Below are 18,540 nucleotides of genomic sequence, written 5' to 3' on the forward strand. Positions count from 1 at the left end.
ACAAAAATTAAATTTCCTTTTTTTTTCCAATGGCGTAGAGTGTGTGTACTTAATAGAGAGTTCGTAGTGATGCGAGTTATTACCGTTTTCTACGGCAATTCAACTCTTGTTCTTAATTAAGACGGAAGACGATCTTAGTTACTTCATGAACATAATTTCATGCTTTCGTTCAGTTCCTTAATTTGTTATTTACTACTTGCTGAGGATTTCCGAAAATTTTCAAGTACTATTCCAAGATTAGCCAAAATTTCATATCTGAAAAGATACTTTTACTGATCAGAAACAATGAACCCTTTGAATAAAAAAACAAAAAAACAAAAACAACAACAACAACAAAAAAAAAACCAAATATGTTGTGACAATCTACACTTATTCTTAACTTCTCTTTTAAAATCCTAATTTGAAGGAGGCTTACCAGCTAACTATTTAAATAACGTGGGCGAGGATGTGACCGGGCTGTTTTCAAAACAATTGCACAGCTTATGTTCAAACATGTTACTCAAGCAAGAGACACTTGGGATTAAAACTCAGTGCCTCTTACCAATTGACAACTTTAACTCTCTTCCACGAGGACTGGTTATAGCGAAACCTTTTCAATAGTTAACCTTTTAATGGTTAAGGTGGTGTACTAATTGTCGTTTGTCAATTATGATATCCAGATGCTCTTGTTTTTATTCGACATAAGAGTATACACAGACACAATAATGCCCTGCAGTCCTTAAACGAGAGTTTAACAATTTCATTGCCAATTAAGTTATTTTTAAATTTTGAAGTTCTGAGCTTATAGCTGGCAATTGGGGGGCAACTGGGTAAGATAAATATTTGTCTTTCTCTTCAATGTTTCAGCTAGCGTTAAGTTGTCGCAAGCAAGTCACCTGCCGCAATACACATTTAACTTGTAACTTTCACTCAAATAACAAAAAGGCTGTTCGGTGGTAGCTGTTAAACTGAGTGGTCAATTGTTTAACTTGAGGGCTTCGTCATAAAACTGAGCAGATTATGCTAGGTAGAGCTCGAGGATTCCATAAATTCTGCTGGTAGAAACGTTGGTTAGCATTTGGCTTTGGTGGAGGACCACGAATTTGATGGTAAGCTATATTTCTATTTCATTAAACCAAAGCACAGTCATCATTCAAACTGGTGCACTATCCCGATAAGCGGGCAGCACAATCGTTAAGAAATTATGATCTCACAATTTCCGTACGTGTAAAAACCATCAGGCAGAAAATAATTTTCATGAAGGTCACGACTTTTTCCACTTCATCAATCTTTAGTGCAAGTAACAGAAACCACTAGTTTGTGTGATATAGATACGAGGATATTCATTTTCAATGGAAAAAATCCTTACCCAAAACGCAAATTTTTCAAGTCAATCTTTCAGTTGCTATTTAGATCAGTTGTTCAACTACTGACTATCTATTTTACGTTCCGTTGCTTTGTCATCGTCACGCCGCAATTAGCTATATTTTGTACCTTTTTCTTGTCCAAACCATTGAAGAAACTAAAAAACATAAATTAAAAGCTACGGAAAGTAATTTTTCTTCATTTTAAAAAGTGATTTCCCCGTTTCCTGAATATAAGTAGCCTGTGAAAAATTGGTTGACATGGAAACATCAAAGTCGATGAATTCCATCCGACCAGATTGAATTTTCCCAGATAAATTTCTGAAAACGTACTGAAGTTTCAGCGCGTTTGCTCAAACATAAAAAAGCTATCCAGGTTCAAAATCGCCACGGGTAGAATCGCTCCCTCCGGTCTACAGAGAGTTAAGGTTAATTTATCTTTTTAATTGTAAAACCTTTCTATCCGATTCCCCTCGCTGTGACCTCACCCATACGCAAAGTTCAAATTTCCCTCTTTTTTATCGATTTTGCTTTATTGTCGTTATTAGTATTTCTGATAGAGTAAATAATGGAATATTTCAACAGAACAATGAGGGCTGCGTTAATGTTATCACTTCTGACGATTTGCTCAGCAGCTAAACCTAAACCTGCTGGTAAGTAAAAAGTGTTTTCATTTAACACGCACAAACATATACCCCTCGCCATATTTTATCAACGAAGACGTGGGGGACTAATGCGAACGATAGGTGAAAATATCGACAACACTGCCTTCACTTCTAGCGCTCGTAAAAAAAGGATTTAATATTTCTCAAAATTATTTTCGAAAATGCGTTCTTAAAAGATATGGAAATCTACCAAAAGAAAACAAATTGAAGGGTTAGGGGCACTTTAACGTGAGACCATTCTTTCTTGTAAGATATTGAAATTACTTGTACGTTTCTTTCTTGTTTTTCTGTTTCTCTCTCGCTGTGTACATAGACCTCCCACAGGGAAGGTGGCCTTCTATTCCTGTGTGGCCTATTGACCCAACATGGATACCACCCCCAACAAAGAAGAAACCACCCGCGAGATGTGAGTGAAGACTTTGTCTTTGTTTAACTATTAACGGCCAGGATATAAGCTTAAGTTACAAATGGCCAACGAATCAAATGGCACAAAACAACCTTAGTTTTGCAGGTTCTTGTTTCATCCTCCTCGAAAAAGAACCCTGGTTGCAGCTGGTAACTTTGTACTCCAGGTCTGGGTGTTTCACAGAATTTGCCATTAGGCAGAGATAGTAGATTATGAAATAGCCGCTTTCTCAGACGGCCCGAGAAGCCGTCTACCATTTCTTCGTCGCATACGCATTTTCGACCGGTAAGAAGTTCGCCAAAAAGGAAAGTAAAACAAAAACAAACAAACAAACAAACAAACAAAAACTGGCAAAGTTTGGTTGTGTTTGCCAAAATATATATATGTAAAAAAAAAAGAAAAGCTTTCGGCGAAATGAGGTTTTGATATTCACATGACGTGAGAATTACGCCATTGTTATTTGATAGCTGCCACTATGGATCCGTCATCTTGGATTTTTCAATTTCTGGAAACTTCCTAATATAGTCAACTACTCTCATAAGTTATGTATAAATAACAAAAAAATAAATAAGTAACGAAATCCAAAAATGACACAAAAATGTACAAAACGTTGAAAATTTTACACAAAAGATGTCGTTGCCCGGTACATTTTATGAGAGATAACATGTGTATTGTCTTAGCTTTCAAATGTTACCTTAAAATTTAAAATTGACTCAGAGAATTGGAAGAAATTAGTTTATTTATGTAAGAAATCGATCAAGACTATGTGGCGTAGAATTTTTTTCATTAGGTTAGCTCTTGTTAGAAAGTAACAGGTTACGGAATAAGCTGACCTGCGCCATGATGATTTGAACTAAAAATCGTTTCAACTGACAACAACCACATTCTTTCCGGTTTAAATTCCGGTATTAAGCTTTAAACTGCTACTGTTATGACTGCTATTTGTTGTGCTCATTTCCAGTGCTTTTGCCTTCCCATTGTCGTGGAGTAGAAGAAAGCCAAGGTAGCGTGCCGAATAAATACGACATTTCATTACCAACTTGGCTTCTGACTCCCTCAATTGTGTCAGCCAAAACAGGTGAAGTATTCGCAATAATGTGATTTTACTCTATTTTGGTTTTTAGAATCTGCTACGATAATCTAGAGGGTGTGATGTAATAGACTAATTTCGATATATTTAAATTCGGACTCTACCACGAGAGGCAACAGAAATTACAACAAGGTTCAGAGATGAAAAACTAATTCCTTTTGCTTTATTTCCCTGAACACCCCCGTTTTAGCCCCTTAGCCATGTTAGAATTTTAATAAATCGAAACTGGTTTATTCCGCACTCCACTGAGTAAAGGTAAGAAGAAAGTAAGGGAGTAAGGGATTGTGGAATCGCTTGGGTAGACGGATGGACCTCTCGTCGACAAATAAATTCATTTTCTGGCATCTTCTTTGGGTAGCTCTTTTTAAATCGTTTCCAGATAAGAGTATTTCCTATAAAACTGACTGCCGAGAAGTGCACTTATTCATAGGTGCAATTTCGCATTTAATTCCTTCCGACTACCCATACAGTGCCACAATTCCTCACTCTTGTTAGTCTTACCGTAATTTGTGGATTGAGGAATGGTACATGACATTTTTCAACCTCACCACAAGGTCAACCCTTCTCTTCCCATATCATCATCATGGAACAAGAAATGACCCTTCACACAAATTTGGTGTTTCCTTTGAGGCTAGGCTAGATTCGTTTCTATAATTGAAAAGAAAACAACCCTTTAAGTTTTTAAAATTGTGAATTAAGGAAGGTTTAAATAATCTAACAGGCAAAGGATTCCAGACAAAAAAAAAAAAGATATCAAACTAATTGAGAAAAAAACGATAACTTAAATTTTGAAAGAACTTAAAGATTCTCACGATGCGTTGTCAAAGCGAAGATTTACCAATCTAATGAAAAGACTATCTTTAACTAAGCTAAGAGTGGCGTCCAAATACTAACTACGACAAATAATTACCGAAGTTCTCAGCGATCATAGCAAAGCACGCTTACTGTCAGAAAATCGCCTGTTATTACCACTTATTTCTATGATCAGAGTTTTTGCCCAGCAAGAAAAGTGTTCGCAACGTAAATTGTCAACCTTTTCTCCTAACTCTACCTTCCCTATGTTCTCCAACAGAGCTGTCGTTGTATCTTTTTTTGGATCTTTTCGTGTTCTGTTTCAGGTTATTATCGAGCTATCGGTCGAACCATCCATGTCGATTACTTAAAGGAGAGATTGGAGGCGGAAACGGATGCGTTTTCTTCAACCAAAACGAAGGAAGGTCTTGCTCTCGTAAAGGAACTGGAAATCCTTGCAGACACACTTTATATTAAGGTAAAGTAACAGAAAACCAAAGTGTTTTCTTATCTCCACCAAGATCGGGCTTTTTTCGTCTTCTGTTGGTGAGTCGATAGGGAGTGGGGTGGGTGGTACAGGTGAATTCTTCTCCTGTCATTAACCCCGACAGTAATAACCGCGGGCCTGGGGGGGGGGGGGGGGGATGGAGGGATTCTACTCGCTGCGATTTTAAACCTGAATTACTTTTACAATATTTACGTAACTGCCATTCCGCAATTTATCTGGGAACTATTTGATGTGGTCAACAAGTGTTATTTGACTTTGATGTTACTATAGCAACCAAATTTCGACCGGCACTTTTCTCAAGAATGCGGATAATGCGTAACATGAATTAGATATATACATGCCGAGGGTTCATTAATAAATAAAGCTTGACCCTTTGCAAACCTGTATGTGTGTATGTATTTGTAAGTACGTATGCATTGTAAACCTGGAGGGTAAATAGTACCCCCACCCCCTTTCCACTCACTCCATCCCACCAAGGCTGAAAAGGGTTAATACAGGATTTAAAAAACTAACGAAAAATCAAGGGTACTCGTGATTAACTGGTGAAAATTTTGAAAAAAATTTTTCCAGGGTTCCATTACTCTCTATGGAATAGACACCGTTAAGATATACGCAATTATCGCGATCCTGGGGGATCTTCCCATTGCGCTGAGACGTCAATATAAAGTCGTATTGCCGTCTCAAAATGACGGTTTCTGATTGGCTCAAAAACTGTCATGTAAGCATGACAGCACGGCACTTAAATGGGTTCGGCGCGCACAGATCAAAATTTTACTTCTGTGAATGAACATGCGACGTTGGATGGTGTTGTTTATTTCTTTTCATTTGAGTTTACATAGCTTCTGACACTGTTCAAGGACTACTTATAATATTTTTTTTTTGTGGTGAACATGTACCATGATACAGCGGATACAACATTTTTCTTGAAGGTAAGCGAAAATTTGATGAAGAGAAATTTACTTAAAAGACTTTCTCGAGTGTGAAAGCGGCCACGGTAAATAACAATGAGCTTAAATTCCAATAAATTATGGCATTTTCAAAGCAAAAGGATCTGTTTCTTTTCTGATGTCTCTTATCCTAGAAAAATTTGCTCCAAGAGCTCTGCTGCGTTCTCTTTCATGGCTCAGGTCTGTCAATTTGATCTTCTTGTCGTAGCGCCGAACGGCAGACTCGTTAATTTTTACAGTTTCTTCGCCGTTTGGTCTCTTTCAAATTTCTAAATCTCCACGGCATCTAAGCTAGGATAACAGTGCACTGTTTTCGTTTTTGGGTTTTTGTATGGTTGCTCGTTTTATTCTTGCTTCTGGTTGTGAGGTTTATTCATCACTGTTTTCATGTTGTTGTTTATATCGCGGCGGTAACAAATTTTCAATAAAATTTGCTGGTAAAATGTTCAAACCCGACTAGCTCGTCTATTTCATCAATGGTAGGTGCTTTATGGACTGTAAATTTTTGCATTTTCTTTGTTTTGACGTAAAAATTAAAGCCAAAAATTCAAATAACCCTCCCCGAGAATAAATTTCGCGCACAGATATTACCATGGCTACAGGTTAACTGAAGTAAGAATTTCTCTTTCAATCAGCGCACGATTTGTACTTTATCCGTTCACTTTCTCCAACAAAATGTCAGTATCGCGATAAAAAACTAAATTCGATTTTGAGACAGCAATACGACTTTATATTGACGGCGTTGGGAGAAAATATATTCCGTATTGGGCTCCGTCGCTTCGCGACTCCGCCCGATACGGAATATATTTTCTCCCAACTAGCCGTCAATATAAAGTCGTATTGCCGTCTCAAAATCGAATTTAGTTTATAGAGAGATTGTTGCACACCCAGGAAGCTCGATCAATTTCACTGCGCCACACCGGCATTCTTTTGAAGATGCAGCGGGTACTGGAAGTAACGGCTTAAACGGAGACAAGGGTGTCAAAGGTTCCACTAGTAAGTCAATTTTCCTTACAAAGAAAGATATTGCTGATATCAAAGAAGGGTTAAAAATACTAGGATAAATGAGTGCGTAAACTGTAACGGGAAAGTAAAATACTATTCCAACGATAAATTTTAAGCTAGAAATTACAATCCGGAGGCTCATTTAGTTAGTACGAAGGAAACTTGAGGTAATGAACACTACCCAGAAATAAAGAATCTCCGAATTTACTCTGAAATTAACAAGTAAAATGAGGGCAGCACTGCTTTCAAATATTACGACATTTTTTTATATTCCAATAAAAGTTCCCTAAATTATCTTGGTCAACAGTTAAACATGATCATACCATTGTTCACGTGACTTTCTTCAAATATCCTGAAAGTTGCTTGTTAACAAAATGCTGGTTCTTTCGTGTCTATTTTTATTGAGTACTTTAAAGTACGAAAATCATGAAAGTTAGGCTTTTTACGTTTTTTCTTCTGTATTTTTTTTGTTTTATTTTTTTGGTATAATAAGTAAGGACGAGTTATAAAATATAGAAATTAATTTTTACCTTTAATGAAAGTCAAGATCGAACTCATATAGAAATAAACATTATGAGTGAGTTATTAAAAGACAGTTTAGACGGTGTTTAACAAAACCAAGTTCCAAGCCATTTTGAATTTTGCGAGTAGTTCTTTCTAAATATTAGGCTGATTTAGCGACAGAACGGGAACGTCAGTTGACAACGGCGCGCGCATCAAGAATGCCCATATATAGTCAAAATAGACTCGCGTCCAGACTATTCCGCGCGCTCTCGCGTCCTCAAATGACGTTCCCGTTCTGTTGCTAAATCAGCCTATTGTCTACTGCTGACGGTAACAAGGAGGCTTGCATCCCAGCCTAGAAAACTATTTATCTATTTAAAATAAATTACTTACAAACAGATTTGGAGGCTCACTCATTGTCTTAAGCCGCGGCCTAAGTTACACTCTGTTTAAATAACTGGTTCTATGTCAAACATTTTACTCCTGGTAAGAAATTGAACAGATCACGATCACCGTATATGTACAAAAATATTTACGAATAAGAAAATGTTTGCACTTGTAAACAACTCCTGTGGTTTACATGTATATCCTGTTTTATGGACTAGCATTTTTACCAACCAATATTTTTTTTACCTTCTCTTAGGGGGTAAAATTGCCAATTTCTTGACTCTGTCACCTTGAAATATTGTCAGAGTCCCAAATTAATTTCAACTACTTTTCTTTGGTTGACGTTTACCAAAACGCAACTTTATCCTACTCTTTTAACGGCGGATATTGCAAACCGCTGTAAGGGTATTGACTTTTACCACGGCGAAAAACCTCTCATTTTTAAACGATACACGTTTTCTCCGTCGAGACAATGTGTCTAAGCGTCTGCCATCACCTTTTCCTAAGAAGAACTTGATTTCTCGTCTACCAATAACATTTAACTACCAAATGTGCAATTAATTAATTAATTAATTAATTAATTGGAGTTGAAATATAAGAAATTCATACATTAGCACTACCCATTGCTGTAAACTAGAGGTTTCTCTTTCCTCTTCATTTTCAGTTCAAATTTTCTGTGACGTCATTACTGGCTCTTTAAATGTATGGTCTAACGGAGGAAATGGGAAAAACGGTCAAGATGCCGGCGACGGTGATAGAGGATCGGACAATACTGAGAACGTAAGAGGCGTTTAAGAATTGTTTCATGCTTAGCGTGCGTATATCGAGTTATGGATGCACGCGGGAAGTCTGGAGAGCACGAGAGAAGCGTAAGAGTTGCTCGAGGCGTAGCCGAGAGCAACTCTAGCTTCTTGAGTGCTTTCCAAACTTTCCAAGTGCATCCATAACTCGATAAACGCACAGCTAAAAGCATGAACCAATTCTTTTATAACATAGTGAAAATAAAGTAAATGATTCCTGGAAAACAGGTCTTGTTCCCGATAAATTACAAAATTCTCTGTACAAAAAAAAAAGGCCAAAATGGTTTCTCATATTGGTTTAATCTTAACGTCTCATTAAGTTTCAAGCTCTTATAAATATACATTTTGTATGGTGTTGTTTCTCTGTAAAAGTTTTTAATCACACAGCGCGCCCATGCTTCTCCCATCTGACTTGCACACGTCATCAGATGGACGCACGGCCGTGCGTATGTTGAGAAATGTACCATGATGACGCCAATAGGAATTAAATTAGGATGCACGCGCGCTATGTTATCATTTATCTTGTTACATATATTTCATCATCGCGTTTTTAAACAACTACGCATTAGCTATGATTAAAACAAACAAACAAACCAACAAAAACAAAACAAAACAAAACAAAAACATGTGCCTATTTGTGACTAATTTGGTAAGATTTATAACAAAATCTTTGATATACGGAATCTCTGTACAGCATTCAACCGGACCCATCGACACAAATTTAAAAAATAACGATAACAACCTCTCGAAGACTGGAGCTCTATCGCAACGTAATCTCCTTGGAGAGTTTGCACACTTTTATCGGATAACGCGACTCAATAAAACGATGGAATATTTTATATGAATATAGTACATTTAAAGTCACGTAATACACTCGATCGCAAAAACGTTGACACCTTAAAAGCATAAACCGAGAACGAATGCTTAGTTAAAAGAAATACAGACTAGCGACAGTCCATGATCAATTCGTTATATATGACGTTTCCTACTTAACTTCCTGTTTTAAGAATGCTGGATGTCATCAATGAAGAAACCAATAAGAGAGGGTTTAGCTTACCAAGAAATCTCACTATGCTTGGGAAAATTTTGCTATTTTCTACGAGACGATTTTTTATGCTGTTAAATTTATCTAAAATGAGGCGGTTGGAAATTAATTTAATAGTTTGCTGTGTAGTTCATAACACAGAGAACAATAAGGAAATTGAGTGAGAAAAAAAATACAAACTCAGGAACAGTAGGACAACAACTTCAAAAACCTAAAAGAAGTTTTCTGATATTCAGTATTCGATAAATTGGTGCTATGCTCTGGAAAATTAAAAAAGAAAAAAAAAAAAGGTAAGCTTGCCAAATCGCTTGGCGAATTACACAGGAAGACAGCCTACCTATATTTTACAGGGCAACGCTTTTCTCAAAACTAGCCACAGCCATGTCACGTAATGCAATTGGCTCTACTGTAAAAGTTTATCTTTTTGTGGTTTTTTGTTCGTTTTAAAATAAAGTCGAAAGTATATATCATTCTATTGAAAGGCTGATGACAGGAAAGACACAGATTGCACAACTCAGTGGCCCGCTGCATGCACAAGTGTTGGTGGAAGGCAAGGAAAGAAGGGACATCCAGGCAAAAAAGGAGGAAACGGAGGAAAACCGGGTAGGATTATGAGGGAAGGGGGAATTTCATACAATAAATCTTGCCTTGTAGCATTCCTTTCGGATTATGTCGAAGGCTATTTGCGATAAAATATAATTCAAGGTTAATGTAACGCGCTTTTAATCTAAAAAAAAAAAAAAAAAAATGACTTAAGCATGCGATACGTTTTCCTGGCAAAATCTCACCAAAGATTTGATAGTGCCAGTGAGTCTGAGTCGCAAGTTTGTTCCTTCTTAGTGCTTGATTGGATGACTGTTTCAGCTCTGATATAAGGCATAAAAGAAGAAAACTAACCAGTGTAAAGCCCGATCTGAAATGACCTCTCCAATGGAGCTAATATGCTGCTTCGGAGTTTAAACAGTTACTGTCAGTTTGCCATACCTACAGAAAGAGAAAATGGTTACATAAAGTCACATAGAGTGGATTGGAATACGGTTTATTGTATAATGGCATAAAGCCAACGACCATTTGTACCAAACACGAGGAAGAGTATTTTATCCAATTTCGGAGAAGTGGGTTGAAAAAACGAGGTGAAGCCGAGATCGTTCCCGCAATCAGAACCCTAATCTGATGTCAAGACCTTCTCACTGCAGAACTACTACTTCTTAGGCCTCGTTTTTCAACGGAACTGTAAAACCCTGGAATACTATCTGCAATCTTGCCTCTCCTGACAAATTCTCCAGTCTAAGTATTTTTAAGAATTTTCTACCTGCTGCCTATTTAACCTTATTAGATACAGCCTTTGACATTTATTTATTTATTTATTTATTTATTTATTTATTTATTTATTTATTCACCACGACATACAATCATAGAAAGTGTCAGTGAATTATAGACTAGGATCTTACATAAGTTTAGAGTAAATAATAATAGTAAAAGAAGAAGTAAGAAGTGGCGAGGAGACCTCAAGAAGCCCCCGGGCTTATACTGAGAGGTCTCCTCGGACATATGTTAGGACTGTAAGACTAGGAAGGACTAGAAAGGGCGAGGGCAACAAAGGTTGGTGATAGGAAAACATAAACTTTGCAATATAAAGGGAATTCGCCTTTAAAATAACTGGGATATTCAATTGTGCAAATAAGGGTGCAGAAGGTGCAAGGTGATTAGAATTTGTCATAGCTCGCACAGCTCGTTTTTGAAGAAGAAAAATGCGATTTAAGTTTGTTACATAAGTAGAAGACCAAACTGTAGTACAATAAGTTAAATAGGGATAAATTAAGGTATAATACAAAGCTTTTTAGTGTTTGATGACAAAAAGAAACGAAATCTGTACATTATACCAACGGACTTAGAGATTTTCTTGCAAATATAGCTGATATACGATTTCCAGGTAAGACCTTAGACATGCCTTGCCCCTGGTTCCTCTCCGGTGACTGCCCGTGCCACCGTTCGTAATCTTCGTGTTTTTTTATTAGTGTTTCCATTTGTAATTTCACTTGATTTTTCTTAGGGTTGGGGTTGCGCCTAACATGGGTGTCATGTCCCGTTCGCGCTAACACTTTTGGTCTTTCTTTTCAAATTTCTTTCTTTCATATTTATAGTTTGTTGTTAATTAATTAATTAATTAATTGACCAATAAAGCTGAAAGAAACCTTAACCAACTTTGAGGTATTGGGAAATAACAGAAGAAACCCTTACGATTGTTTGATATAACTTCTCCAACCATTGATAATTCTTTAAGAAAATCAAAGCAAACGTTCTCCAAATGTTATAGTAATTAAGGCCACATTTCCAAACATCCTTCACGAAGGTGATTTCCTTTGATTTCTCTTCATGGAATATTTATTAGTTTGAGAATATCAGGCTAGGAAGAATCCATCTTATCGTTTCACTTACAATCATTTTGAATTCAAATGTTCTATTCTGACTTCGCGTTATTGGCCCGGCTCCGCTCTTTGAACAACTGGGGCCTTGTCATAAAGGTTTCATTTATTAAGAAGCCATCTTTTGTATTCCAAACTTTTCAAGGAAACGGTGGAGACGCTGGAAGCTTAACCATCCGCTACAAAACATTACAAGGAAAATTTCAACTGAAATCTTGCGCGGGATTTGGAGCCAAACCAGGAAAGAATGGAAAAGGAGGAAAGGGTAATATATTTCTCATATGTCTTATAACACTCGAACATAGCAGCAATATTCTGTTAGTAGAGTTCAATTTGGCACATTTGAATTGAGTAAAATTCCCTGAACATGGCCCACTAGATTAACCAGCTGGAAACACGTACAGCAAATAAGATACATTTCCAGCTGAAAGGGGCTATGTCAGCTGGGGCACATGCGCAGTAGAGTCCGGCATATAACTCATAACGATATTTTTGCTTTTCCGACATTGCAAAAGCGTTAAAAAAAGAAACACAACAAACAGCTTCTGTAATTACTAAAGAACGTATGTAAATAAAAAATTCTCCTAATGGAAGCTACTTTCTGAACTCTACGACAGTATTTGAAACAGTTGGGCCAACAATTTTAAAGTGCCACACATTAACGCGCGCATGCACCTGGGGTGACACTTTTTTGGCCCAGACTGAAACAGGGTCAATGTTAAGATTATCGATGAATTTTTTTTAAGTTATAGGTCTCTGCTTCTATTATCATTCCTATTTGTGAAGCCGATCAGATCTGCAATTGATCCAATGTACACCAGCAGGATTATCGTCCACGGTTGTTTGCTTAGATTTAACTACTTATAAGCCATAGCCTCAATATGAAGTCGAGGCTTAGTGCATAATATTATGAAATTTACTTTTCATTTGTATGCAAACAAAACTAGTATTCACTAGTTTTGCACTAAGCCTCGCGCTTTCAAAACGATATTCAAAACAACTTAAGAGCGGATGTCTGTAAATATCAACCAGAGGTGTGCAATAGCGAAAAATTCAAAATTCTCAAAAAAATTCACAACATAGCCCACGGTAAACTATTGCAAGAAATACATGTTTTACTTCGATCCGATAATTATTTTTGATGTGAGGCCATGATCTTGAATTTACCGCTCCTGAACCGGGTTTTCGGTGTCTGACACCACATGTTGCGAAGACCTTGTTTTAAAAATCAAACCAGTTTTGTTCCAAACGAAAAACATCCAGTCTGATAAAGTACATAATTATGGACATCATGAATGGTATCTTACTCATCTGAAGTGAAAATTAAATGTTTAGGAGATTTTTCAATATTTACAATTTTTTAAGCGATTTCTCGTGATGCCAAATTGACAAATTTGCGAGGCTAAAATCATCAACTGGTACATGGCGTTGAGGATAAAGATTTACACCACGTGAAAGAGCATCATTTCTTCTTATAAAATCCGCTTTCAAAACCATGGGCAACACAAAAGGAGATTTTTGAGGCCGCGAATTACAAGTAGTACTTTAGTGAAATTTGAACTTTTCTGTCACGGCATTTCGATGCTAAAACTCAGATAAACACAACATGAAAACGTTTCAAACAACAATTGTTTGTTGCTACTTACTATAGGTTATGGCCCACGTTCATAAAATTACTTTTCGTGGTTTTTAATCATTTCGGGCAGGCACAAAAGATTGTAGCAGTTTTATTAGATCCCGAGTTCAAAAGCGTATAAAGGTCACAAAGGTCAGTTTACGTAGTCAACGTTTTGAATTCGGACCAGAATGTTTTGCATTGAATATTACTTTAGAACAAATGAAACAATAGCTACAAGTGCTACGTAATTCATACCTCTTTAGCGAGCTTTCTGTACATTGCAGAAACCATCACATCAATCAGGAACGATACATGCATTTTGCCGTGAGTTAAAAATACGTTTAACGGCAGAGATTGCGTTACAGTTTGCGCAGACCATTTGCCCCCAGGGGGAGGGGGACTCCTATATCAAATTGACGAGTTGATCGTCATAAATTTTGAAAAGTACCACTAAAAGGTACCAGAATTTCTTTTGTAGCCGTGGTCTGTATAATTTTCCGACTTAGTGGTACCAATTCTAAAATGAATACGCTTAGTGACAGTTGACTGATATTTATAATAACTTTCTCTTATATGTTTTCGCTCAATACCCTAAAACTGGCTAAAAGGTACCGCCATACGTTTGACAGGTACCAAACCACGAATTTTAACCCCCGAAAGCTACGATCACCCCCGTCAATTTTTATATAAAGGTTCACCCCCCGGGTACCCTGCGAGCAGAGGCCCTTCGACTTATCTAGGAAGATCAAAGGTACAAAGGGCCTCTGCTCGAATGGTACCCCCCGGGCGCGTGCCAAGGGTAATTTTTCACTGCCCCTTCGATACAAACTGTAACTGCGATTTACTTGTGAGCTGTATTTTCTGTCACTGAACTTTCTAAGCTTGCAGTTAGCCCACTTTGGTATTCAGATCGCTTCAGTTTTTTTTATTTTGCTCTGCAATCCAAATTTAATGCTCGATTCTGGTTTCACGGCGTTCAAACAAATTGAGCCGAAATGGTATCGTGTGAGTATGCCTCGATTGTTGGAGTACAATGTGGACAAAGTGTTGGAAGTCCAGCGAATGCCCAATGTATTCCAATCAGAGATTGTACAACAGACATTCGAAACTATCTAAGGGCCACGGGGTTTGCTGACTGAACACTGAAAACTGAGGCGGAGCTTCTCGTAGGCAGAGCAGGTATCGAATTAATGTAACGCAAAACTCCTGACCTTAAATAAGAATTACCTTTAATAACGCTCGCAATTTGATTCTGAATTACTGGTTATTACATCCACACACATTTACGATTTTTAGTGTTTTTGTTTTTTTAAGTTATTTGGCCCTGTGCTTTGTCACTGTTACAGTTTCCCGACGTAAAGAACGGGGGAGCTTAGTGGGGAGGCGGCAGGGTAAGAGCGAGGAGGGAAACGGGGTTGCGTCACCACTGTCGTCCCTATTTTCACCAAAATTTCCTGCAGTGCGACTCACACCTGCTAAAGTCGACCACAGTACATTGTCAGTAGGAATAAGGGAGGAGCGCAGGGGGAACAATTTTTGTCAGAAAGAGGGCCAGGGTTTCATAGCCTGGACGGCACAGCTACGCTATTATTTCTTTATGAAGTTTAATACTCGGCCCCACTAGTACTTGTGCTATAAACACTGCCGAGGGTAAATAAAAGTTATTTATTTGTTTTTTATTTTTACGCTCCTTTGGCTGTAAAGCCAGTTCTACAAAGTGAAAAAACTAACTGACGAAACTTCAGGGCAAAATTTCCCTTGATACCTTCGAAATCGATGACAGCCATCTAATCAGGTCTATTTGCTCAAGACATCGAGATGCTTATGGCATCAGACGGCGCTGCCTAAACCGATTCTGCGCCGGTCCCACCAAGTTGGGCAGCTAATCCTTTCAAGCAAACGAAGGGAGATCGGGGCATCTCATGCAATCTAGACTTATCCACAAGATGACCTCGATATTAGTGCCTGTCGGCTTTCCCAAGTACTCTAAAAATTCAGAGCATAGCAACATATATTCAGGCAACATGATCTAGTTGGATCGTGTTCTTACTTTGACCCATTACAGCGGTTACCAATAACACGCGACCTACGGCATTCAAAAGAGTCGGATAAATTTGCGTTTTGGTGGGCGTCAATCAAAGAAAAGCCGTTGAAATTATTTTGAATTCTGACAAGATTCCAAGGTAACCTTGCAAGAAACTTAGAATTTTACCTCGCCAAGAGAAGGTAAACTTTATTTAAATTGATTCTCCAGCCAGATCAAGCGCAAATAAAAGGTAATTTGGAATTAAAAATTTTGATTTTCACTGCACGTGATAATTTGCTCATTTGCACGCATCGCTGATTAATTGACTGTTAGGTGTAGCGATTTTAAATGTTTCATAAAAAAATACGGCTTCGTCTAAACAATGCGCATTTTTTTAGATAACCTGTCTTGGAAATCAACTTTCATAAAGTTAACCATCCGTCAGCGGATAAAACTGTCAATTTCTTGGTTCTGTTGTCTTGAAATGTTCTCAGTATTCAAAACAATTTCAACGGCTTTTCTTTGATTGACGTCCACCAAAACGCAGCCTTATCGGAGTCTTTCGAAGGCGATAGGTCGCGTGTCATTAATAACCGCTGTAAGGCCAAAGAAACCATACTTTGTCTGCTGAAATTCCATTCAGGCTGATGGATGAACTATCTTTTATCGTATGAAAACTATCATACAATAGACAATTTGTGTGAACAATAAATTGAAAATTGGGTCTTATCCAGATGAACTAGACAGTCACATCGCTTTTAACTCTCCTTGAGTAGCATTCATGGTAGCCTCGCGAAACGCCCCTCGGGGACGGGAGCGATGAGAGGCGGCTGTATTCGCAGGCTACGCTAGACTGAAATTTGAAAAACTTTATCAAAAATCAAAACAACTGCGCGAGTGTAGACGCAACCAGATAAAATTGTGATAACCCAAAACCGCAATCTCAGTTTGAACTGATTATATAATTAATTGTCTTTGGGGTCTAGCTGGACGAAACATCGATTTCTATCCCGTGGACAAGGGCGTACGTAAGTGCAAGGTCAGCGGTCTACCGGTGAAATGTATGTAACACAATCTTTGTGACCAAATGTATAAAACGGCTTAAAGTGTTACGATGTTTCCTATAGATGTCTCATATTTCTTAAACATCCAGTGTGGCCGCTCAAAGGTATGAATTATATAGCACTCTTAGCTAGTTGCTCCATTTTTTTTTCAAAGTAAGATTGAATGAAAGAAGTCCTGGTTTCATTTTATTCCATATTTACTAGTGTTGCGACCGGTCCGTGACCGGTTGACAACGTAAACTGACCCGTGTACGGCTTTTGAACTCCGCTAAAATCTTTTGACACTGCCCCTAAAATGTAGAAAACCAAGGAAAATAGTCTTACAAGCATAGGTCATGCACAGGCAGTGCCCTGTAGCTAGAATTAATAAACCATTGTTGCTTGAAACGTTTTCATGTTGTGTTTATATGAGTTTTAGCAACGGAATGCCGTGACAGAAAGGCTCAAATTTCACTAAAGTACTACTTGTAATTCGCGGCCTCAAAAATCTCCTTTTGTGTTGCCCATGGTTTTGAAAGCGGATTTTATAAGAAGAAATGATGCTCTTTCACGTGGTGTAAATCTTTATCCTCAACGCCATGTACCAGTTGATGATTTTAGCCTCGCAAATTTGTCAATTTGGCATCACGAGAAATCGCTTAAAAAATTGTAAATATTGAAAAATCTCCTAAACATTTAATTTTCACTTCAGATGAGTAAGATACCATTCATGATGTCCATAATTATGTACTTTATCAGACTGGATGTTTTTCGTTTGGAACAAAACTGGTTTGATTTTTAAAACAAGGTCTTCGCAACATGTGGTGTCAGACACCGAAAACCCGGTTCAGGAGCGGTGAATTCAAGATCATAGCCTCACATCAAAAATAATTATCGGATCGAAGTAAAACATGTATTTCTTGCAATAGTTTACCGTGGGCTATGTTGTGAATTTTTTTGAGAATTTTGAATTTTTCGCTATTGCACACCTCTGGTTGATATTTACAGACATCCGCTCTTAAAAATGGCCTATCGATTACATTCATTGTTCTTCATTTTTCCAAGAACGTCTCCACTCCCGTTAACATAAATTTGGGTACCTTTGTGACATTTCAGGCGGTGCGGGTAGCGCAGGTGGACATGGAAGAAAATGCAAAAAGAAAAGAACTCCTTTTGGGACAACTTTTAACCCAAACTTTTGCGAGGACGATGGCCCTAGCGGCAGAGGCCCAGATGGCCCAGATGGACCTAATGGGGGTTGAGGCACAAGTGAGATTTTTTGATAATGGAAACGCTTATTTAGTTTAGCAAGACGTAATTAAAATAATAATATTTGGTTATTATAAGAAATATGATACACAGACGACAGATTTGCGTCAGTGACATAGGCCAGATCGTCTCAGACGTTGTCTGTTGGAGACTACCATTTCCAAAAAAAGGAGGAAGACCCACTAACTATCTGGATACTATTGCAAGGGACACAACAGATAATTGAGGACCTACTAAAATGAGCAAAAAAACTTCCTGGCGCAGTGTGGCGAGTTTTACTTGGTTACGGCCAAAGAAAGATGATGATGATGATGATGATGATGATGATGATGATGATGATGATGATGATGATACTAAAACAGTTTCAGTGGCTTTTTTTCTACATTCACAAAAACGCAGGAAATCAGGACACTCCACGCAGGCCACAACACGTACTAATAGAAAAAAATTACAAGTATATGTATTTTTATTCTTTTATATCACGAATTGGTAACCTTGTTGCTAATTGCTTGCCTGTTCATCCAAGATGGCAACGTTTACCTTGACATGCATTCGTATGAAAACCGAAAACATTTTCAGGACCTAATCGTTCGCAGAAATCAGGCGTTTTCTCTTTGATTATGATAAACTACTGGTATGTGAATGGTCAAATAACCGAAAAAAATT

This window comes from Pavona decussata, unplaced genomic scaffold, assembly GCF_977016875.1.
Source record: "Pavona decussata unplaced genomic scaffold, jaPavDecu1.1 SCAFFOLD_390, whole genome shotgun sequence".
NCBI lineage: Eukaryota > Metazoa > Cnidaria > Anthozoa > Scleractinia > Agariciidae > Pavona > Pavona decussata.